Raw genomic sequence first — 24,065 nt, 5'->3', positions numbered from 1 at the left:
AGATCTAGTGTCAGTGAACATCAAAACAGTGTCTTTCCAGTTTGACATAAGCGGCCTCTAGCAATACCTAGGTAGAGTTGAGCAGATAAATTTGCGAGGCATTGAAAGATACTAAAGTTTAAAAATATCTGCTTTCCCCAAACTTTAGAGTTCTTGTAATTCACTTCTGGTGGATTAAGTAAAATGATGGCCCTGGCCACCATTTTTCAGAACTATATAATTGTCATCAAGTAGTAAAAAAAATAAAAATGTTTTTATACATTTTATAACCTGTTCTCTCTGAGGAATCACTGGGATTTCCAGACTTTGGAAGTTTATGCATCTTTAGTTGTTCTGGCTTCAAACAGCCCAAGTTGAGCACCTTCACTATAAGTACCTTAAATAAATTACAGTATATTCATATGGTATTACACTATGGTTCGCACTGTCTGTTAGCCCCTTACCAACATATAGAGTAAATTTACTACATTTAGGCAGCTCCTTGACTGATGCGGGTTTGCATCCCAAGCCCACATCTTTCTCGGTGGATGATGGCTGTAATATTCAGCCATCATCTGCCTGTAATAGCTGCAAGATCTTTGCCCGTGCCTATTAACCTGTGAAATGCTGCAGTCGATCTCTGACATGGGGGTACATCACTCTATGTGCCTATCGGGGCACCTGTGACGTGATTGCTGGACACCGATGGGTTACCATGATGGTCGAGGTCTGCAGAAAATCTCTGTGCCTGTCATGACAGTACTTCTGTGAAAACCAGCCGGAAGCTGGCATTCTTTGGAGTTCGTGATTTTTGCTATACATAGCAGTACTGCACTATTGCTGTGTATAGTACAAGTGATTGGATGATCAGAGGTTGCTTAAATAGATTATTACACAGTAAAAAGTGAAAGTCTTCAAAAGTATTAGAAAAATCTAAAAGTTGAAATCATTCCCCTTTTCCCCCATTAAAAATAATAAAAAAAAAATTGCACATATTTGGCATCACTATGTCCGTAACACTCCGATCTTTAAATTATAATATAAATTAATGCTATCAGTAAACTGAGTATTTGGAAAAAATAACTTAACACCAGAATTACAGTTTTTCTGCCAACTCAACAAAGCAATAAATGCAAGACAGTCAGCGTATCCCATCTACTCCAAAATGCAAGCGCACTTTATTCTCCGCACATGTCTGCTGATCTGATTAGCAGACATGTGCAGCTAAAGGCCCCATCACACACGAGATCACTAACGAGATCGTTGCTGAATCATAGTTTCTGTGATGTAGCAACAATCTCGCCAGCGATCTCGTTATGTGTGACATCTACCAGCGATCAGGCCCCTGCTGTGAGATCGCTAGTCGTTGCCGAATGGTCCGGACCATTTTCTTCAAAGGCGATGTCCTGCTGGGCAGGACACATCGCTGTGTTTCACGCCTGTGTTCGTTATACAGGTCACTCATCGTTAGTGCGTCAATGGTAAGATCTGACTGTGTGACATCTCACCAGCGACCTCCCAACGACTTACCAGTGATCCTTATCAGGTCGTACCGTTTACAGCATCACTGGTAAGTCGTTGTGTGTGACGGGGCCTTAACAGTTAACTAGTTAGATTGCGCTGTCAAATTCTAAGAGTGCAAACTAAAGCACTCTGGGGGAATCGCACCATTCCCCACTGTTATCAGCGGCCCCATGGTGTGACCATCTGATCACCTGATGGGTTGTCATGATAGTGTGGGGTCAGCTGATGACCCCTATCACTGTCATGACATGCTTCCTGTGAATGCTGGCGCAGAGTCGGCATTCAAAGGAGATCAGCATTTCTGCTGTTCTGATGGATGCTGTAGCATGGCTCTGAACAGCAGAAGTAATTGTACAGTGTGAGATTCAAGTCCTGTAAGAGGACTAGTAAAATCAATAAAAAGTAAAAAAATCAAAATAGGAAAAATTAAAGAGAACCTAAATGTTAAAATTACCCTCCTTTTGCTCCATTGAAAATTAAAAACAAAATAAATACATATTTGGAATTGCCGCATTAAGAAATGCCTGACTATTCAAAATATAAAATAAATTAATCTCATCGGTAAAGGGAGTAGCGAGAAAAAAATTCAAAACATAGCTATGTTTCTTTGGTTGCCACAACATTGCATTAAAATGCAATAACAGCCAATCAAAACATCATATCTCTCCAAAAATGGTATAATTAAAATGAGGTTGCACCCAAGGATGAACCAGCAAGTCCACAATTCTCTTCCTGAGATCTTGGCTGATTTCTTTTGATTTTCTCATGATGATACACAAAGAAGCAGTGTGTTTCAGGAGTGCATTAACATACATCCACAGGTGTATCTCTAACTCAGATTTTGCGGATAAACCTATCAGAATCTTCCAAAGACATGACATCATCATATGGGCTGTCCCATATTGTTTAAAGCCATAGTACTCTTAAGGCCACTTTACACGCTGCGACATCGCTAGCGATGTCGCTAGCGATCTCACCCGCTCCGTCGTTTGTGCGTCACGGGCAAATCGCTGCCCGTGGCGAACAATATCGCTAGGACGCGTCAAACAGACTTGCCTTCCTAGCGAAGATGCTGTGGCCGGCGAACAACCTCTTTTTTTTTTTAAGGGGGCGGTTCGTGCGGCATCACAGCGACGTCAATCAGTGGGTCACCAATAGAAGCGGAGGGGCGGAGAGCAGCTGCATTCACGTCACTCCCACCTCATTGCCGGAAGACGCAGGAATGCTGTTCCCCGTTGCCGGGGTGTCACACGTAGTGATGACTGCTGCCTCAGGAACGATGAACAACCTGCGTCAAGCACGTGCAACGATATTTTGAAAATGAACGACGTGTGATTTGATGAGTATTTCTGATTATTAGAGGTCGCTCGTAGGTATCACACGCAACTACGTTGCTAACGATGCCGGATGTGCGTCACGAATTCCGTGACCCCGACGACATAACGTTAGATACGTCGTTGTGTGTAAATCGGCCTTAAGTGTATGTAATCTTTTGACTTTGCAGAAAGTAATAAAAATGCCTTAAAACATTCTCTCTCTCATTATTATGACATTTTGCAAATTATAAATAATTTTGGTTCCTAATTGACCTAAAACGGGAAAGGTTTATTCTGATTTCATGTCAGATAGTGAGAAAAACATGCAGATGTGTCTTTTTAGATAGTGTATGTAAACTTCTGGTTTTAACTGTAAAAACCATGATAACGTTTTCTTTGACTTTTATGTGTATTCTACCTACAATTAGGTCGAGAAATATTTGGACAGTGACTGAATCTTTGTAATTTGGCCTCTGCGTGCAACTTTTTGTGATTTAATATGAAACAACTGAGATGCAAGTGGAGACTTTCAGCTTCAATTAAAGAGGTTAAATAAAACTATCCTGTGAAACGTTTAGAAATTACAACCATTTTTTTACAAAGCCTCCTCATTTCATGGGCTTAAATGTAATTGGACAAATTTGTCTTACATAATATATTCATTTTTAATTTTATTTAATCAGGATGCATTTATCTACAGTCAAATCTTTAATAAACACTAATGACCCAGGGCCCTTGGAAGCCATGCATGCCCGGCCATCACACTGCCTCCACCATTACAGAGGCTGTGCTGTGCTTTGGATCATGAGCCGTTCCAAACCTCCTCCAGACTTTCTTCTTCCCATCATTTTGGTACAGGTTGATCTCAGTTTCATCTGCCCATACAATGTTTTTTCCAGAACTGGGCAGCCTCTTTCTTTAGATATTTTTTGGCAATGTTTAATCTGACCTTTCTTTTTTATAAGGTTGATTAATGGTTTGCACCTTGTTGCTGTATTTGCTCTCATGAAGTCTTCTTTTTATGGTAGACTTAGATACTAAAACACCTACGTCCGGGAGACTGCTATTCACTTGGGTGAATGGTGCGAAGGTTTTTTTTTCTTTACCATGGAAATGATACTGTGATCATCCACCATGTTTTACATGGATATTCAGGCTTTTTTTAGCTACCATGTTCACCAATGCGATTTTTTTTTTTTTGTTTACAGTATGTATTAAACTGTTGATTTGGCCACTCTTAACATTTCTGCTATTCCTCTGATTGATTTATTACTTTTTTCAGCCTGGTGATGATCTCTCTCTATTTAATTGAGAGCTCTTTTTGCTGTATGTGTGGTGGGTTCACAGCAACAGCTTACAAATGCAAATGCCACACCTGGAATCAGCTCCAGACCTTTTAACTGCTTTACTAATGTTGTATTAATCAGGGAACATCCCATGCAGCCTACTAAAGAGCTTTAGAGATAATTGTCCAGTTACTTTTGGTGGCTTAAAAAAGATGCAGCTACATATTAAAGAGCTGTAATTCCTAAACCCTTACTCGAATTAAGATGTGAATACTCCCAAATTAAATCTGAGATTATGCAGTTTAAGACATTATTGATTATAATTATATGTTGAATATGTTTTGATAGGCAGCTACAATGGCAAAACTTGCTCCTACCCAAATATTTCTGCACCTAACTGTATATTTTTGATTTCACCCTGCTTTCCCTTCTTTTCATAATAGTCTCAATTAGTGATGAGCAAATTGATTAGATGTAAGTTGGACTCACATTAAAATTCAGAAAATTTGCTGGACTTGAGCAAATCAACCCTCATCCCTCAAAATGTTCAACATTTTTACCCAAAGCAAAACATTTTTTAAGTCAGAGAAAACTCATGAAACCTCAAGTACTGCCACATGGACTTCCTTATAATGCCTTGCAGCCATCACATTATGTGGTATAGCAAATGACTATTGTAACCTGTATAAAAGCTAAGCCAGGAGATACAGCAGCAATTTTGTGTTGATTATGGTTAGTCATAGGACTTCCCAGCTTAGTGTGGTGGGCGGGGAGGTACGCCGTCGCTGTGCTCGCTAATGCTCGGGTCCAGCGCTGCTGCTGCTCGGTGGCTCGAGCGGTGGGCCGGATCTGGGGACTCGAGCGGTGCTCCTCGCCCGTGAGTGAAAGGGGTGGTTGGTTTGGGGGATTTAGTCCGTGACTCCACCCACGGGTTCTGGTGAAGATAGGCACCACCGCTGCTGGTGACGGGGATCCCGAGAGCGATGGTAGGGAGCAGCTGGGATGTTTTTTTTCTCCCCCCTCCGTGGGTAGGGGTCAGTGGTCCTGGGGCCCGGTGGTGTGACGGGGAGACAGGGTAGGTGAGGTGCAGGGTTGCAGGGACAGCGTGGTGCGGTGCCGGATGGCACGGGTGTATTCACTCAGTAAGAGATGCACAAAGTCCTCGGTAAACCAAACGGCTGGATGGGCGGGTCCTGCAGCCGGCTGCAGTGTCTCTCCCCGGAAAGGTGATGGCGGCTGTCTTTCCCTGCACCTTTGTGTACTTGTTTGACTACGGTGGATCCCCAACGGTAGTCCGCTCCCCGGTTTATGGATTCCGGAAGAGCCCATTTGCCCGCATGTGCTGGGCCTTGGGTCTCTAGCCTTAGGCGGTGGCTGTATACCCTCACGGTGTGGGCGGTTGCCTTCTATCGGGTCTTTGGCTGTTAGGAAACCCCTGGGGTTCCTGTCACACTCGGATTTGACTGTTGACGGCGACTCCAAGCCTAGTCGGGGTCCGATGGCCCTGCCTGTGTGTGCTGGCTTCACTTCGCTCCTCGGTCGGTACCGGCAGGCCAACGCTCGACCCCGGTCCTACGGTTCCGTGTCGATTCACCACTCCTGCAGACGGCCACCACCGTCTGCCAACCTTGCTGTCAGTGCCTGGGCCACAAACCCAGACACCCTTCACTTGACTCCTCTCACTTTCACCTCCAAACTCTAACTGTCACTTTTCCCGCCTCCAGGCCTGTGAACTCCTCGGTGGGTGGGGCCAACCACCTGGCCCCACCCCACCTGCTGTGGACATCAGACCCTGGAGGGAGGCAACAAGGATTTTGTGTTTGGCTAATGTTACTGTCTAATGGGGGTGGGGGTGTTTGTATGCTACCTGTGACGACCTGGCTAGTCCAGGGCGCCACATTAGCAATAGAGATAGAAAGAGAAAGACATAAACTACTGAATATATATTACAGATACCATTTGTTACTGGACAGCAGTGAAGAACAGTTACCATTTCTTAAATAAAAGCCATTTATGTTGAGGACTGCCTTTTTACTAAGACAATGTTTGCGCTACAAGGCCTGAATGGGGTTGTATAGAGTCCTAGGAGACTTCATAGTGTTATATATCTCTTATCAGGGCATTTTAACTATGATGGACATACTTTCAGCTTCCATCATGGAGAGCTTATGACAAAAAGTCCATGTAAATGTATTCCCTGGAAAGTTCAGGTGCCATCTATATAGGAGACAACTGCCAGCTGGATGAGCTTTTTATGGGAAACTGGAGATGTCTAAAAATATTTAAAATAAAATACATCCATTAATCTCTTCAGATCAGAGCTAATGTGGGACTTATGAACAATCATTTGTTTCTTCATTTTTTCATCAAAATCATACCTGTTTAATTTTTCTGTTGTCATATTCATATGAGGACTACTTTAACACTAGAAGTCCCAGAGAGGGGTCATTTAACATTTCTACCTTTGTAACCCAGAGACGGGTCGAATGACCTGAATGACTTTAGCTAACATCCTATAATCACCGTCTTTTGTTCTGTAATTAAGGCCATTACTGTCGCACCACAGGAGGTTGTTGTTTTCCATTGAGTTTAGCCATTTAGTTTCTAGTGAAATTTCTGGGACTTCTAGTATTAAGGATACATAGAATGGAAAACCTTCAAAAACTTTGCATTTTGTGAAGAAAATTAAAAACGCAAACCTGCAGTTTCATTATAATGCATCCTCAAAGGAAGATAGGTAACCTAAAGTAAACAAATACACATTAGTGTTTTCTGAACCCACTGATATTGATGAGTATGACCAAAAGCCTAATTTGTATGGGAGCTCTGGCAACTCATCATCAGAGTAGATGTCGATCGAGCATGCCCAATTTTAGACCACTGATTGCTTTTCTATCGTGTCTGGGAGTGAATTTCTCCTAAAGGATATAAAAGCATTTGACCGAACAAGCAATCCTGTGGAGAGTCAACCGAGAAGGCCAATTGGAATTATTGGCTAAATACAGGGCAATCCTTGAGGAAAATCTATTAGAGTCTGTAAAAGACTTGATACTGGGGTGTAGGTTCATCTTCCAGAAAGACAACGACCCTAAACATCCTGCCAGATCTACAATGGATGTGTCACGATTCCTCCGTGCAGAGCATCTTGCCTTTGGAGATGCTCTGCCGCAATTTCCTGAGTTACTTAGCTAGCAATTTGAATGACTGCACTGGATTCCATGTTGGTGCTGATTACTCAGGTGTTCCACCTTCCTGATAATATCTCGGGCTTCTTTACTGAGCATGCTCACCTAGAACATTGCCAGTTGGATTCTCTGGTTTTGCAGTTGTGCTGTTGGCTTGTATCCTTGCTAGAATTCTGATCTTTGCTCTATGACCTGAACTGTTAGTTGACTCCTCTCTGCCCGCTCCCTGTTCCTGTCATGACCTTCTGCTCTTTTGACCTCGGACCATTACCTGACCACATCTGTTTTCTTACTTATTTCGTGTTCTCCTAGATTTCTGACTCTCAGATATTGACACCTCTGTTTACTCCTTGTGTTCATATGTGTCCTCCTGTTAACAGACCCTGGATTTCCTGACTACTCTTCTGCCCATACTCCCTGTCAGTAATGGCTGTATCACAGGAGGGTTAGATATGTGTATAAATGGCCCAGTGATAGTCTGCTAGACCTAAACCCCGTTGAGAATCTGTGACAAGACTTGAAAATTGCTGATCACAGACGCTTCCATCCAATCTCACTGAGCGAGAGCTATTTTGTGAAGAAGGGACAAAAATTTCAGTCTCTCGATTTGCAAATCTCATAGAAACATCTCCCAAAATACTTGCAGCAGTAATTACTGCAAAAAGAGGTCCTACACAGTAGTGACTTGGGGGGGCTGAATACAAATGCACATCACGATTTTATATATTTACAGCATATTTTCAAAATAAAGAAAATGTGTCATTTCCTTTACACTTCACAAATACTTGCTACTTTATTTTCATATATCACATAAAATTACATTTAAGTTTGTTGGTGTGATGTAAAAAAGTGTAATAAAAAAAATCATTTGGTATCAATAGTCACTATAAATATTTTTTTCAAAAGTAGTTACAGTATTTTAACATTGTTCAATTTATTATTTTTAACATCTAAAGCATAAATAGAAAAATAAAATAGTTCATGGACATATCCTTTAAGTATACTTTTTCATTAGTTTGAACATACTTAATCTACCATGGTGGAATTTTAGGATGTGAGGTTAACAAGGACCGTTTTTGTTGTACAATAGATTCATAGAGATGTTAGCTTTTTAGCGAGCCCTATAGAGAAACCATTAGTATGCTGTAAGCTTTACATAATGAATTCTTCCTCACACAGCGATTGTACAGAGTGAGCTAAGTAAAGCGAAAAAAAAAACAAAATCCCAAAAAACAAAGTGCAAAAAAAATACAAAACCTATATGGTTCAGACTGGAAAAGTGTAAACATGATGGCAGCATGTGCAGACAGGAATACTGATATAGGTTTATTATTTTAGAGGTTGTTTAAGACATCATCAGACCATGTGGAATTTTCATTCGTAAAGATCCTTTATACTGAATCCTATAAATTGTTGCTGATTCCAGTAGTCTTGGCAGCATATAATGTTCATGTATACATTAACCTCACCTTCTTTGCAAATGTGTTAAACATGGAAATCTAAAGGAAAGCAAATGTTTATAGTGGAGCTCTTTTCATTGCTACTTACTAGACACACTGCAATTTATTATTAGAAGATGAGGGAGAGGAAACTGTACCAAAAACACCACCTGTCACAGCCCTAAAAACATTCCCTATTCCCTGATTGTTATTTTAAGACATATACACCCCAATAATTGCGTCCATACAAGGAAATGACTGGATCAATGATAGAGATATTAGGATAGATGATAATTAGAGATGGGCGAATAGTAACTATTTGAGTTGGGTAATGCTTACCGAATACAGAGTACTATTCCAGTATTTGTCACAACAAGAAAAAAGCTCGGGTTCACCCATTGACTTGCATTAAGCGGGCTTTACACGCTGCGACATCGCTAGCCGATGCTAGCGATGGCGAGCGTGATAGCACCCGCCCCTATCGTTATGCCGATATGTGAAGATCGCTGCCGTAGTGAACGTTATCGCTACGGCAGCGTGAGACGTACTTACCTGCTCGGTGGCATCGCTGTAACCGGCGAACCGCCTCCTTTCTAAGGGGGCGGTTCGCTCGGTGTCACAGCGACGTCACTAAGCGGCCGCCCAATCAAAGCGGAGGGGCGGAGATGAGCAGGACGAACATCCTGCCCACCTTCTTCCTTCCTCATTGCTGGCGTGTGGCAGGTAAGGAGAGGTTCCTCGTTCCTGCGGCGTCACACATAGCGATGTTTGCTGCCGCAGGGACGAGGATCAACTTCGCCCAGCGACAGCAGCGATAATTGGGAGAGGACCCCCATGTCAATGAGGAGCGATTTTGGACGTTTTTGCAATGATCCAAAATCGCTCCTAGGAGTCACACAACGAGATCGCAGCGACCGGATGTGCGTCACAAAATCCGTGACCCCAACGAGATCACTGTAGCAAAATCGTAGCGTGTAAAGGCACCCTTAGGTTTACTATTCATGAGGAATACCAAAATAGTACTTTGGCATTCATTACTAGTGAGGAGCGAGCCTGTGGATAATCGGCTTCGCTGAAAAAAACATGGGAAAAAAAATAAAATTGGGAACCGCAAGCAAACTTGAGGTCCAACTTAACCCCGAACACTGAACCTCAAACAAGTCAATGGGGACAAGACATTCGCAGATGTAAAATGGCTATAAAATGGCCATAGTAAGCGCTATGGGACTGTTGTGGAAATTAGAGTAGGATATTTATACAACCCAAATTTTTACTGGGGTTTCCCAGAGGATCTTGCTGCAGTTAGACTCTCTTCTAGGCTGACTAATTAAGGTTTATGAATATTCACTGCTTCCTCTGCCAACCCTCTGTGCCGGTGTCTGTGATTGGTTGCAGCACTTTCACTTTCATGCCGATGCCGCAGTGTCAGATTGCGGGTCACGTCCATGCCTGCAGTCTGACAATCCAGCAGCAGCTTCACTTTCACTTTGAAGCCACTGCTGGATTGTTGGATTGTGGGTCATCTCTTGGCATAAAACCGCAGCTTTTTGCCAAGAGATGAAGATTTGGTGCTGAAATTTATAATAAACCGAAAGGGGGGTGTGTAGTTACTGTTATTGCTGAAATTTATACACCACATTCCTGCACCAAATCTGCATCTCCTGGCAAAATACTGCATCAAAACCCCAACAATTCTGGGCGGCTTCAGGGGGCTATTTTTAAGTGAGGGAGGAAACAATAACCATGGGCTTCCACAGACTGAGAATACCATCCCCCAGCTATCGGCTTAATATTGGCTAAGTATTAAAATTGTGGGGAACCGCAAACCATTTTTTTTAAGTATTTATTTCAATAATTAAAAGCTGCTTGGGATCCCTCTTATTTTCATACACTGCCAAGATATCGTGCACAGCTAGGGGCTGCAAACTGTTGCCGGCCGTATGTTTTATCTGTGCTGGGTATCTTTATAAGGGGCACCCTACATCATTTAATTCAATTATTTATTTTTACACTTTACTCAAGCAGACAAACAGCCTCTGTGAGGGCAACCCATCAGAAACACCGGCAGTCTGACTGCAGCCAGTCTCAGATGCTGTCACAAATGGTGGGCGGGGGAAGCAGTGAATATGCATGATGGATAAGTAGTGGACCCGGAAGCAGTGTTACAGCCACACCACAGAGAGTGCTAAGTATGTCCTGCTTTAACCATTTTGCTTTCTTTTTTATTTTCTTATAGTGATTTCTCTGGCCAATCACAGCCATGCTAATACTTTGCATGGATGCGATGGTTCCAGAAGTGCCCACAACATTAAAGCTTGCTGATTGGCTGCTCTGCAACCTTTCAACAAGCTTTATTCGAGTGGCAAACCCAAAAAGGAACCACATGTACCGTCAAAAGTCTATGTTCACGATGTTCAGAACCGTTTGGTACGGACATCGAACTATACAATTGAGGTTCGCTCATCCCTATTGGTTACAAATAATCCGAACACTAATGGTTACTATTCGCCTATCACTAATGATAATTTATAGGGAACATTTCACCATATTTTTGCAGCCCCATCTGAGAGGAGAGACCCTGATTCCAGTGATGTGTCACGTATTGGGCTGCTTGCTGCAGTTTTGATAAAATCTGTTTTGTCTGCTTCTGGAATAAAATTTGTTTGGTCTGCTTCTAGTCTACCAGTCCTTTTAAATTCTGAGCTCCATATAACCCTGCCCACATCACTGATTGGTAGCTTTCTGTGTGGATTGTACATTGTCAGAAAGCTGCCAGTTAGTAGTAGATGTGAAGCTATAAATAGCACATGAATATGGAGGACTACATGGCATCAGGTTTACTTGTCCTCTAGTGATAATCTTTTGCTGATAAAACTATGATTTTATCAATACTACAGCAATCAGCCCAGTAAGTGGCACATAGCTGGAATAAGCGTCTATGTCTCTACATGACTCTGCTCTCAGATGAGGTAGAAAAAGACTGAGGACATATTCCCTTTAAGGCTAAGTTCACATTTCCGCTAAAATGTATCAGTCACAATCCGCTGCTCTTGTAAACAACGGAATCCGTTGTTCCCATAGCGGATTCCGTTGTTCCGATAGACTTGTATGAGTAGCGGATTGTGACTGATGATGCTGCGTTGCACCCTCCTCCCGACTGATCAGTCGTGGAACGACTGACCGCCGGGCGGAAGGAACGCAGCCTGTAACGTTTTTTGAGCAGCGCGATCCGTCGGATTTCGCTGCGCATGCTCTCTAGCTCCCTGCACACGTAACCAGCTTTGGTTGGTTACCCGATATTTACCCTGGTTACGGTGCAAGGAGTCAGCGCTAAGCGGTGTACGCCCGTAACCAAGGTAAATATTGGGTAACCAAGGTAAACATCTGGTGCTTTGCTGTTACCCGATATTTAGTCTGGTTACGTGTGCAGGGAGGCCGACACTTCCCCGCTCGGCCCCGCCCCCTCCCGCATTCCGCACATGTGTGTGCACACACTCACAACACTCACTCACACATACACTCACCTGTCCCCAGCCATGCAGACCGCAGCACTGCCACTGACATCCTCAGCGCCTGGCCCCGCCCCCCGCAAGCGACGCATGTGACTGATACAAAACAACGGAAATGTGAACTTAGCCTTAGGCACTTCGTTTCAGGGCCATGGTTCAGCCTGTTCTTCCAAATTCTCCTAAAGTAGGGCACATTTTGGTGTAATAATAGTTAGAAACACAATGTCTGGAATTATTATTTTCAGGGGGCATTGCAGAAATGGACACAGACAGGAGAGAGCCCCTGTACAAGAGCTATATAATGGCTCTTTGCAGTCCAATTGCTCATTATTGTGGACTATTCCACCTTTTCTTCTTGGGCCCCTGTGCACCAATGATCTGTCCACCCTTTTGGTACTTTGTGGTATACAGTAAATGTATTGAGGACCACAGTGTGCGCTATTGTAATAAAGGAAAAAAAAGAACTGGATTCTCTTAAAATCAATTTTCCGTTACCCTGCCTCATGGCTTCCTGCTTGGGGTGGTACTTCTGGATATGACAGCAACGTGCTGGCAGCTGGATTGATCTCCTCCTGGTCTGAAACTCGTGTTCTCCTATGCTGCTAGCAATGGAGGAGCACAGGGGTTCTTAAATTATTTGAATTCAGCAATCTAGCCAGCTTCAGAGCAGTGCTTACAAGTTGTGATGGGCAAGTGTGCTCGTCAATGCTCGATACTCGATTGAGTCTCATGCGTGCTTGAGCGCCATGTGGCAGTCCTTGCCCTGCATGTTTTGCGGCTGTTTTTCAGCCACTAAACATGAGGGGATTGCCTGCACTTTAGTGCCGTAGCCATGTTGGCTAGTGGCATTACTATGATTGGCCTACCGCAATACATCGAGTCTGTATAAGACATGGTGATGCAACACTTGACTCACTTTAAGTTAAAAACAGTGTAGTGATTAGAGATGAGCGAACCAGTCCCGGTTCAGCTCGAGGTCGGCTCGCCGAACGAGGGTCCCGTTCGAGTTCGGTTCGTCGAACGTTCGACGAACCAAACTCGAACGTATAGGCTAGAATGGGAGGCAATCACAAACACATAAAAATGCATTATAAATGTACACAAACAGTTAATAAACATTGCCATAACACTTACCGGTCCTCGCGATCCCTTCTCCACTCTGTCTCCTGCCGCTATTCCATCCGATGATCACTTAATCCTCCCGGTGACCTGCACTGCCAGCAGAGATGCAGGACCTATCGTGACGTCAAAATAGCCATGTGACCAGTCACGTGGCTATTATCTCATTGGCTACAGACTGGTCACATGACTATGACACGTCATGTAGGACCTGCGAGTGCATCTCTCCGGTACACGGTGCACATATGTGTATCGCCGTGTACCGGCGACATGCTCTAGCACACGGTCGACTCCCCGTTCCGTTAGGGACCGGCTGACACAGCCGGTCATTAACGGAGATCACCGTTGCCATAGCAACGCAGTTAGCGGTGACGTCACCGCTAACCGCGGCTCCGAGAGCACCGTTGCTATGGTAACGCGTCTGTCAGCGTTAGCGCTGTTACCGCTGACAGCCAGCAGTGATCACTCACGGAGTGAAGGCTGCACGCTGCTTCCCGATTGTAGTGAGGATTGTACTGAGGATGAGGTTCCCCAGCCCATGATGGGCTGGTGCACCTCATCCTCACTACAATCGTCACTACTACTACACTAGTGAGGATTGTAGTGAGGATGAGATGCCTCAGCCCATGATGGGCTGGGGAACCTCATCCTCACTACAATCGTCACTACTACTACACTAGAAAGAAAGAAGACAGAAGAGCAGGATTGTGGAGGGCTGACAGGGGGTAATAAAGATGGAGTCTCTAATGTGTCTGTGTATTTATTTCTATTAAAGTATTTTTTCTCTGTGTGGTGTTTTTTTTAACCCCTTATTGGAGATTCTTAATGGCCGGGTCAAACGTGCCTGACATTAAGAATCTCTGGCTTAATACTGGCTAGTAAAACAAAGCCAGTATTAACTCATGATTACCCAACAAGCCACCCGGCTCCAGGGCTGTTGGAAGAGTTGGATACAGCGCCAGATGATGGCGCTTCTATGAGAGCGCCATTTTCTGGGACGGCTGCGGACTGAAATCCGCAGCAGAGGCGCCCAGAAACCTCGGGCTAACCTGTGCTGCGGATTCCAATCCCCAGCTGCCTAGTTGTACCCGGCTGGACACAAAAATGGGGCGAAGCCCACGTCATTTGTTTTTTAATTATTTCATGAAATAAGTGAAATAATTAAAAAAAAACGGGCTTCCCTATATTTTTGGTTCCCAGCCGGGTACAAATAGGCAACTGGGGGTTGGAGGCAGCCCGTGGCTGCCTGCTGTACCTGGCTAGCATACAAAAATATGGCGAAGCCCACGTCAATTTTTTGGTGGGCAAAAAAAATCTGCATACAGTCCTGGATGGAGTATGCTGAGCCTTGTAGTTCTGCAGCTGCTGTCTGCTCTTCTCCATACAGATAGACAGCAGCTGCAGAACTACAAGGCTCAGCATACTCCATCCAGGACTGTATGCAGAAGTTTTTTGCCCCCTGAAAAAATTATGTGGGCTTCGCCATATTTTTGTATGCTAGCCAGGTACAGCAGGCAGGTACGGCTGCCCCCAACCCCCAGTTGCCTATTTGTACCCGGCTGGGAACCAAAAATAAAGGGAAGCCCTTTTTTTATTATTTCATGAATTTCATGAAATAATTAGAAAACAAATGACGTAGGCTTCGCCCCATTTTTGTGTCCAGCCAGGTACAACTAGGCAGCTGGGGATTGGAATCCGCAGCACAGGTTGGCCTGAGCTTTCTGGGCCCCACTGCTGCGAATTGCAGTCTGCAGCCACCTCAGAAAATGGCATTTTCATAGAAGCGCCATATTCTGGCGCTGTATCCAACTCTTCCAGCACCTGCCTGCTATACCTGGCTAGCAAACAAAAATATGGCGAAGCTCACGTCCTTTTTTTGTAGTTTTTTGGCAAAAAAAATAAAAAATGCTTCCCTGGATTTTCCATTGCCAGTGAAGGTAACACCAAGCAGTGGGGGTTAGCAGCCAGTAGCTGCTTGGATTACCCTTAGCTAGCAATACAAAAAATGCAGCGGGAGCCCATATATATTTTTTTTAATTATTTATTTAAATAACTAAAAATAAAATGGGCTTCCCTGTATTTTGATTGCTGGACATCACAGTGCTGTAAAAATAAATCTTTAAAAAAATGACGTAGCGCTCCGCGGTATTTTTGATTCTCAGCGCAGATAAAGCAGACAGCTATGGGTTGCCACCCCCATCTGCCTGCCGTTACCTTGGTTGGCAATCAAAATACAGGGAAGCCCATTAATTTTTTCTATTTAAAAAATAGTTAAAAAAAAAATGACGTTGGGTCCCCCCATTTTTGATAGCCAGCTAGGGTAAAGCAGACGGCTGTAGCCTGAAAACCACAGCTGGCAGCTTTACCGTGGTTGGGGATCCAATGTGGAGGTCCCCTCAGGCTCTTTTTTATAATTATTGTATAAAAATTAATAATTACACAATAAAAGTAGGGTCCCCCCCAAATTGGATCACCAGCCAAGGTAAAGCGGACAGCTGTGGTCTGGTATTCTCAGGGTGGGAAGGTCCATAGTTATTGGGCCTTCACAGCCTAAAAATAGCAGGCCGCAGGCACCCCAAACGTGGCGCATCCACTAGATGCGCCAATCCTGGCGCTTCACCCCAGCTCATCCCGTGCCCTGGTGCAGTGGCAAACGGGGTAATAAATCGGGTTGATACTAGCTGTAAAGTAACCTGAGATCAAGCCCAGCAGTTTGTGATGTCATGGCGTCTATTAGGTACTCAACATCATAAACTGTCAGTACTAACAAAAAAAAAAAAATCGACAAAAGAAATTTATTTGAAAAAACAGTCCCCAAAACATTTCCTCTTTCACCAATTTATTGTAAGAAAAAAAATAAAGGGGTCCCACGACGACTCTGGACCGTCTAGAATATGGGGGGGAGACACTCAGGGAACGTATCCCCCATTTTCTAGGAGTGCGGACCCTTCATGTGAGGAGTGTGGGTGCAATGAATCTGCACTCACTCTTCTCGGGTCCACAGCAGCAGAGTCCATGTCGTAATGGTTGCTACCAAAGCTGCAATGCCCTGCTCATGAGGTAAGGGCATGCCTAATCAGGAGAACTACTGTAGAGGAAGCTCTGCTCACTAGTATATAGGTGCTCAGAGGTAATAATAGATAAAATTAGTGAGTAACCTCGGCACTCTAAATCTCCCAGACTAAGTCAGTAAGTCACAACAGATAGTAATGCAAAATCACTCTTTATTGGTCCGTATTAAGAAAAAAAAAATTTTCATAAGCATATATGTTTTTGTCCAAAACAAGTTACAAATGACGTTTCGGCCTGAGCCTTCGTCAGGTTGGACTTATCTGCATGTAATCATGAAAAATGACAATAATCAGTATCACATAAGAGTGAGAGAACAATAACATAAACTCGAACAATGTAGAGGTACAATTGGGATGCAGCAAAAAAATTGCAACACAGCAAGAAATGAAACACATGATACAAATGTCATAATACAGTACAAGGACAATATAGTAATGACAAATATGGGGTCAGAGTAGACTTAGACAGCTCTGGTACGAAAGAGATGTCAATCATAAAGTAACATGTGCAGTAGGTGTAGAGCTACAGTGTGCATGGCAGAGCTAATGGGTAGACCGACCATAGAAAAAGAATGGAGAAAAAGTGGAGAAAAAAATGTAGAAAAAGTGGAGAAAAAAGTGGAGAATAAGTGGAGAAAAAGTAGAGAAAAAGTGGAGAAAAAAGTGGAGAAAAAGTGGAGAAAAAGTGGAGAAAAAGTGGAGAAAAAGTGGAGAAAAAGTGGAGAAAAAGTGGAGAAAAATTGGAGAAAAAGTGGCGAAAAAAAATGGAGAAAAAGTGGAGAAAAAGTGGAGAAAAAGTGGAGAAAAAGTGGAGAAAAAGTGGAGAAAAAAATGTAGAAAAAGTAGAGAAAAAGTGGAGAAAAAGTGGAGAAAAAGTGGAGAAAAAATGGAGAAAAAGTGGAGCAAAAGTGGAGCAAAAGTGGAGAAAAAAGTGGAGAAAAAAGTGGAGAAAAAGTGGAGAAAAAGTGGAGAAAAAGTGGAGAAAAAGTGGAGAAAAAGTGGAGAAAAAGTGGAGAAAAAGTGGAGAAAAAGTGGAGAAAAAGTGGAGAAAAAGTGGAGAAAAAGTGGAGAAAAAGTGGAGAAAAAGTGGAGAAAAAGTGGAGAAAAAATGGAAAAAGTGAAGAAAAAAATGGAAAAAAAAGTGGAGAAAAAGTGGAGAAAAAGTGGAGAAAAAAATGGAGAAAAAGTGGAGAAAAAGTGGAGAAAAAGTGGAGAAAAAGTGGAGAAAAAGTGGAGAAAAAGTGGAGAAAAAGTGGAGAAAAAAATGGAGAAAAAGTAGAGAAAAAGTGGAGCAAAAGTGGAGCAAAAGTGGAGCAAAAGTGGAGCAAAAGTGGAGCAAAAGTGGAGAAAAAGTGTAGAAAAAATGGAGAAAAAATGGAAAAAAAGTGGAGAAAAAGTGGAGAAAAAGTGGAGAAAAAATGGAGAAAAAGTGGAGCACCCTTTGGTGCCTTTCATGTGGCACTAAGGGGTGCTTAGCTTTGTATTTAGCCAAAAAAGTGAAAAAAAAAATGACGTAGGGTTCCCCCTAATTTTGTAGCCAGCTAGGGTAAAGCAGACGGCTGCAGCCTGCAGACCACAGCTGGCAACCTCACCTTGGCTGGTAATCCAAAACTGAGGGCACCCCACGCTGTTATTTTAAATTAAATAAATAATTTAAAAAAAAAAACGTAGGGGTCCCCCAAAACTGGATCACCAGCCAAGGTAAAGCAGACAGCTGGGGCCTGATATTCTCAGACTAGGGAGGTCCATGGTTATTGGACTCTCCCCAGCCTAAAAATAGCAGGCCGCAGCCGCCCCAGAAGTGGCGCATCCATTAGATGCGCCAATCCTGGTGCTTCGCCCCAGCTCATCCCGCGCCCTGGTGCGGTGGCAAACGGGGTAATATATGGGGTTAATACCAGATGTGTAATGTCACCTGGCATCAAGCCCTGGGGTTGGTGAGGTCAGGCGTCTATCAGATACCCGACATCACCAACCCAGTCAGTAATAAAAAAAAATAGACGACAAACACATTTTTATTTGAAAAAACACTCCCCAAAACATTCCCTCTTTAACCAATTTATTAGATTGAAAAACAAATCCAGGTCTGCGGTAATCGGTTACCATGACGATCCACACTGTCCCAGTTAATGAAGAGCAGGATGTTCCCCATTGGCTGGGAGAGCAGTGCAGTGACCTGAGCTAACATCAATGGGTCAGCCCAGGTCACTGCAGGGGGGTGACAAGTGCTGCTGTCAGCGAGGTACATTACCTGCGCTGATCTCCAGCACACTGACAGCCCCTGTCACTGAGTTCAATGACCGGCGCCTTCCCCTCAAGTATCGCGAGAGGTCCGTGACGTCACCGCTAGTCAGTCTCGGGTCGGAAGCGAGAGGTGATGTGACAAGCGGCGGCCATGGAGGACAGTGACAGCGCTGAGGTCGGGATGGCGGGACTTCATCACCGCAGGTAAGCCGAGCGGGGGGGGGGGGTTGTGTGTGTGTGTGTATGTATGTGTACATGCCGCGGGCAGGAGGGGGCGGAGCGAGCTGAGCGGGGAAGTGTGGGCTTCCTGCACGTAACTAAGATAAACATCAGGTTACTAACCAAAGCGCTTTGCTTGGATACCCGATGTTTATCTTGGTTACCAGCTTGTGGCAGGCTGCCAGCGAATGCTCCTGCTCACTGTAGCTGTAAAAAGCCCTGCTTTTTGCTGCTAGAACCGTTCTCGAACGTATCTAGAACTTTCGAGCTTTTGCAAAAAGCTCGAGTTCTAGTTCGATCTCGAACAGCCCCAAAAATCACTCGAGCTTAGAACTGGAGAACCTCGAACCGCGAACCGCGCTCAACTCTAGTAGTGATAGCTGCTGCAGGAAAGATAGGTTGGGATGAGAGGCATATAGGCAGGGATTATAGCAGTCTTTGCTTCTGGAACATAAAACTAAAAGTCCAATGTCAGGGCTACATCTTTTCTATTCCCTATAAATACCACTGTTACCTGCATTCACTGTAGGACTATCTGCTGGAGAAGAGAAACATTTCAATTACAGGAATATAGGCAGGGATTAGAGCCTTGTAGTCCTTGCTGTTGCAACCTAAAACCAAAAGTCCCATGTCAGGGCTAGATCTTTTCTATTTCCTATTAATAATGCTATTACTGGCATTCACTGTACGGTTATCCATTGGAGGATTAATAGTTTTAGATTACAAGCATATAGCCAGGGATAAAAGTCTTAGGGGTACTTTGCACGCTGCGACATCGCTAGCTGATGATAGTGTCGCGGGCGGAGGAGGATGCCACTGCGCTGCGCTCACTAACGCTCGGGTCCGGCGCTGCTGCGGCTGCTTCTGCTCGGTGGCTCGAGCGGTGGGCCGGATCCGGGGACTCGAGCGGCGCTACTTGCCCGTGAGTGAAAAGGATGGTTGGTTTGGGGATTTAGTCCGTTCCGTTAGTCCCCGGTTTGTGGTGAAGATAGGCACCACCGCTGCTGGTGACGGGGATCCCGGGAGCGATGGCAGGGAGCAGCTGGGATGTTGTTTCCCCCCTCCGTGGGTAGGGGTCGGTGGTCCCAGGGCCCGGTGGTGAGACGGGGAGGCAGGGTTGGGGAGGTGCAGGGTTGTAGGGACAGCGCGGTGCGGTGCCGGATGGCACGGGTGTACTCAGCAAGAGATGCACAAAGTCCTCGGTAAACCAAACGGCTGGATGGACGGGTCCCGCAGCCGGCTGCAGTTTCTCTCCCCGGACAGGTGATGGCGGCTGTTTTTCCCTGCAGCTTTGTGTACTTGTTTAACTACGATGGATTCCCAACGGTAGTCCGCTCCCCGGTGTATGGATGCCGGAGGAGCCCGTTTGCCCGCAGGCGCTGGCCCTTTAGTCTCTAGCCTTAGGCGGTAGCTGTATACCCTCACGGTGTGGGCGGTTGCCTTCAATCGGGTCTTTGGCTGTTAGGAAACCCCTGGGGTTCCTGTCACACTCAGATTTGACTGTTGTCGGCGGCTCCAAGCCTGGTCGGGGTCTGATGGCCCTGCCTGTGTGTGCTGGCTTCACTTCGCTTCCCGGTCGGTACCGGCGGGCCAAAGCCCGACCCTGGTCCTATGGTTCCGCGTCGATTCACCTCTCCTGCAGATGGCCACCACCGTCTGCCAACCTTGCTGTCAGTGCCTGGGCCACAAACCCAGACACCCAAGTGTTTACTCCTCACACTTCAACCTCCTAAACTGTTCTGTCACTTTTCCTCCCTCCAGGCCTGTGAACTCCTCGGTGGGTGGGGCCAACCGCTTGGCTCCGCCCCACCTGGTGTGGACATCAGACCCTGGAGGGAGTCAACAAGGATTTTATGTTTGGCTAATGTTACTGTCTAGTGGGGGTGGGGGTGTTTGTGTGTTACCTGTGATGACCTGGCTAGTCCAGGGCGCCACATTCCCCCTTGGTGAAATGCAGACCGTCCGCGGGCTGCCCGTCCATCACTGTTTTTATTTTTTTCAAAACTGTAAAAACATAAATAACAAGTAAACATTTCAAACATAAGCATTTTTGTTAGGTCACGTAAACGTTGCACATAAAAACATTTTTAATAAGGACGGACGTACGGATGTCTTCCGCTCTCCCACCCAAGCCACCTAGCCCTGATGCTGCCTCTAAGAAGTGGGCAGCACCCCTTGACCCCAGTCCAGGTTCAGGCTGCCCGAGCGGGAACGGGCACGATTACTCGCACCCGATTGTCACTTCAGGGGACCCCACATCCAGGGGGACCCCTGACCCCCGGAGGATGGCCACCGGTCCTGGTGGTGGCCGGGCCCCAGCCTGCTCTGCTGCGGGCCCTTCCTCCAATCTGCCTCTCCGGAGGCGGCAACGGTTTCCATCCCACAAAACTATTTTCAAGCCCACCAGTTCGTGGGTGGCCTGCAAGTTCTCGGCCATGTTCATGAGTAGTTCCTCATGTGGGGGGAAAAAACACAGAGTCCCTCCGGGGACAACTTGCCGGCAACGGCCGGGATAATCACTGTATCTAATTAGATGATCTTCGGTTGATTTTTGTCATTCATTCACATATTTATACACTTAACATATGACACCCCTAAATGGTAGTTTCCCTTTACCTAAGCGGGGGTTGGCCTAGGTTGGGGCGTGTGGACCTTCTGGGACCAATGCTATCATTGGAGGGCAAGGGGACAGAAGAGACAGTCAGTTCCTCTTCCCGTCTACCGTGTGGGGCCAGCGGATACTCAGGGGAACTGGGTACAGGTGCAGCCCTGGGCACTGGTTCACTGGCGGTTACTTCTGTCTCCTTTTCCTCCACGGGTTGTGGGAACATTATTACCGGAATAAGCACCGCGCCATTCTGTGTAGGCCAGTCCGCTGGGAAATCACCCATCACTGTATGAATCACCTCTTTTTCTTTCTCCCCGGTGGGTCTGGGGGCTGGAACTTCGGCTGCCACCTTCAACGGCGATGGGTACCTCTTCAGGTGGTCCCTGGACACCGTGGCCGAAGTCTTCCCCTGGTCACAACTAATCTGGTAGGCCTTCTCATTCTCCCATTCAGTGGGTTGGATGACATACGCGGTCTTTTCCCACTGGTCATCAAGCTTATGGGTTCTTCTTTTTCGTTTCAGCACTACATCCCCAGGTTTAAAGGGCCAGCTGGAGCCAGCTTGTTGAAGTACTGTTCATGCTGGTCCCGGCTCCGACACAGGTTCCTTTCTACGTACTCCTGGACCCATCGGTACTGCGCTCTCCGCCGAGTGTCCCATCCAGCAGTCGAAGGGAGGGCCTCTGGAGCTTCCAAGCCCATCTCTAGGTCCACCGGCAACCGGCCTGGCCGAGCTCTCATCAGATACTCTGGTGTACATTTGGTAGAGCTAGAGGGAATGTTATTGTACATATCGACCAGGTCAGGCAGCTTTTCTGGCCACAGGTTCCGCTCTTCTAACGGTAACGTCTTGAGGAGACCCAGGACCAGATGGTTCATCTTTTCACACATGCCATTAGTCTGGGCATGGTAAGGCGTGGTCCGAATCTTCTTGAAGCCGTACAACTGGCAGAATTCTTGAAACACCTCCGCTTCAAAAGCTGGACCCCGATCGGTAAGCACCTTCTCCAGGTACCCGTGCGGTCGGCAAAAATAGGCCTGGAATGCTCTAGCGGCGGTACGGCCGGTCAGGTCCTTGACTGGGACAACCACCATAAATCTCGAATAGTGGTCTACGATGGTCAGGGCGTAGGTGTACACACTTCGGCTAGGGGTGAGTTTAACGTGGTCCAGGGCGACCAACTCTAGCGGCTGATGGGTGATGATTGGGCACAGAGAGGCCTTCTGGCTAGCCTCGTCCCTTCTCAGTGCACAGGGACCACACACTCAGCACCAGGCCTCCACAGACTCCCGCATCCCACTGCAATAGAATCGCTCTCTCAACAGCATCTCCAGCTTCTTCCACCCAAAGTGCCCGGCACCGTCATGGTAAGCCCGTAGAACTGTGGGCACACTAGCCTGAGGAACCACCAGCTGACGAACCTTCTCATGGGTCTTCGGGTTGATCAGTTCCCGATACAGTTTCCCCTGGTCCAGATGCAGCCGGGCTTGTTCTTTCCACAGCCGTTGGGCCTCAGGAGGAGCAGCAGGGTCCATTCTAGTGGAACCTTGTTCAATCATGGTCTTGACCACTTGGATGGCAGTCGCTTGGTCTTGGGCTTCTTGCCATCCCTGACTGTGTAGCGGGTCCAGGCTCGCCTGTTGCTGCTGGACATGCAACTTCTCGACTGGTGGCCGGTGAAATGCGGGCAGCTCGATTTCTTCAAGATCATCGCCTTCCGATCCCTCATGCGATAGGTGGGGCATCCGGGATAGTGCATCCGCGTTGGTGTTCTTGCAGCCGGCTCGGTATTAGATCGTGAAGTCATAATTAAACAGCCTGGCCACCCACCGCTGCTCCAATGTGCCCAGCTTGGCCGTGTCCAGATGGGTTAACTGATTATTGTCCGTATAGGCGGTGAACTTAGCTGCTGCTAGGTAATGGCGGAATCGCTTGGTAATGGCCCACACCAGGGCTAGGAACTCAAGCTTGAAGGAGCTGTAATTCTCAGGGTTCCTCTCCGTGGGCCGGAGTTTTCTGCTGGCGTAGGCGATCACTTTTTCCCTTCCGTTCTGGACCTGGGACAGGATGGCTCCCACGCCTACATTACTGGCATCGGTGTAGAGGATGAATGGGAGACTATAGTCGGGGTACGCCAGGACCTCTTCCCCGGTCAAGGCCGTCTTCAGCTGGCGGAAGGACTCTTCGTGCTTCCCTATCCACGCCAACGGGGTTCCAGAGGGCCTGCCACCCTTGGTCTGTCCCACGAGGAGGTCTTGCATGGGGGCGGCCATCTTCGTGTATCCCTTAATGAAGCGGCGATAGTAGCCCACCAGGCCCAGGAACTGTCTCACCACTCTCACCGTGGTCGGCTTCGGCCAGTCCTGAATGGCAGTGATCTTTTCGGGATCTGGGGCGACGCCTTCCGCGCCCACCACATGTCCGAGGTACTGCACCCGGTGTTTCAGTAGGTGGCACTTAGAGGGCTTCAATTTCATCCCATATTTGGCTAGGGACACGAACACTTCAGCCAGATGTTCCAGATGGGCCTCATACGTCTGGGAATACACGATCACATCGTCCAGG

This window comes from Anomaloglossus baeobatrachus, chromosome 1 (assembly GCF_048569485.1).
Source record: "Anomaloglossus baeobatrachus isolate aAnoBae1 chromosome 1, aAnoBae1.hap1, whole genome shotgun sequence".
Classification (NCBI taxonomy): domain Eukaryota; kingdom Metazoa; phylum Chordata; class Amphibia; order Anura; family Aromobatidae; genus Anomaloglossus; species Anomaloglossus baeobatrachus.
Note: the sequence above shows the minus strand (reverse complement) of the source record.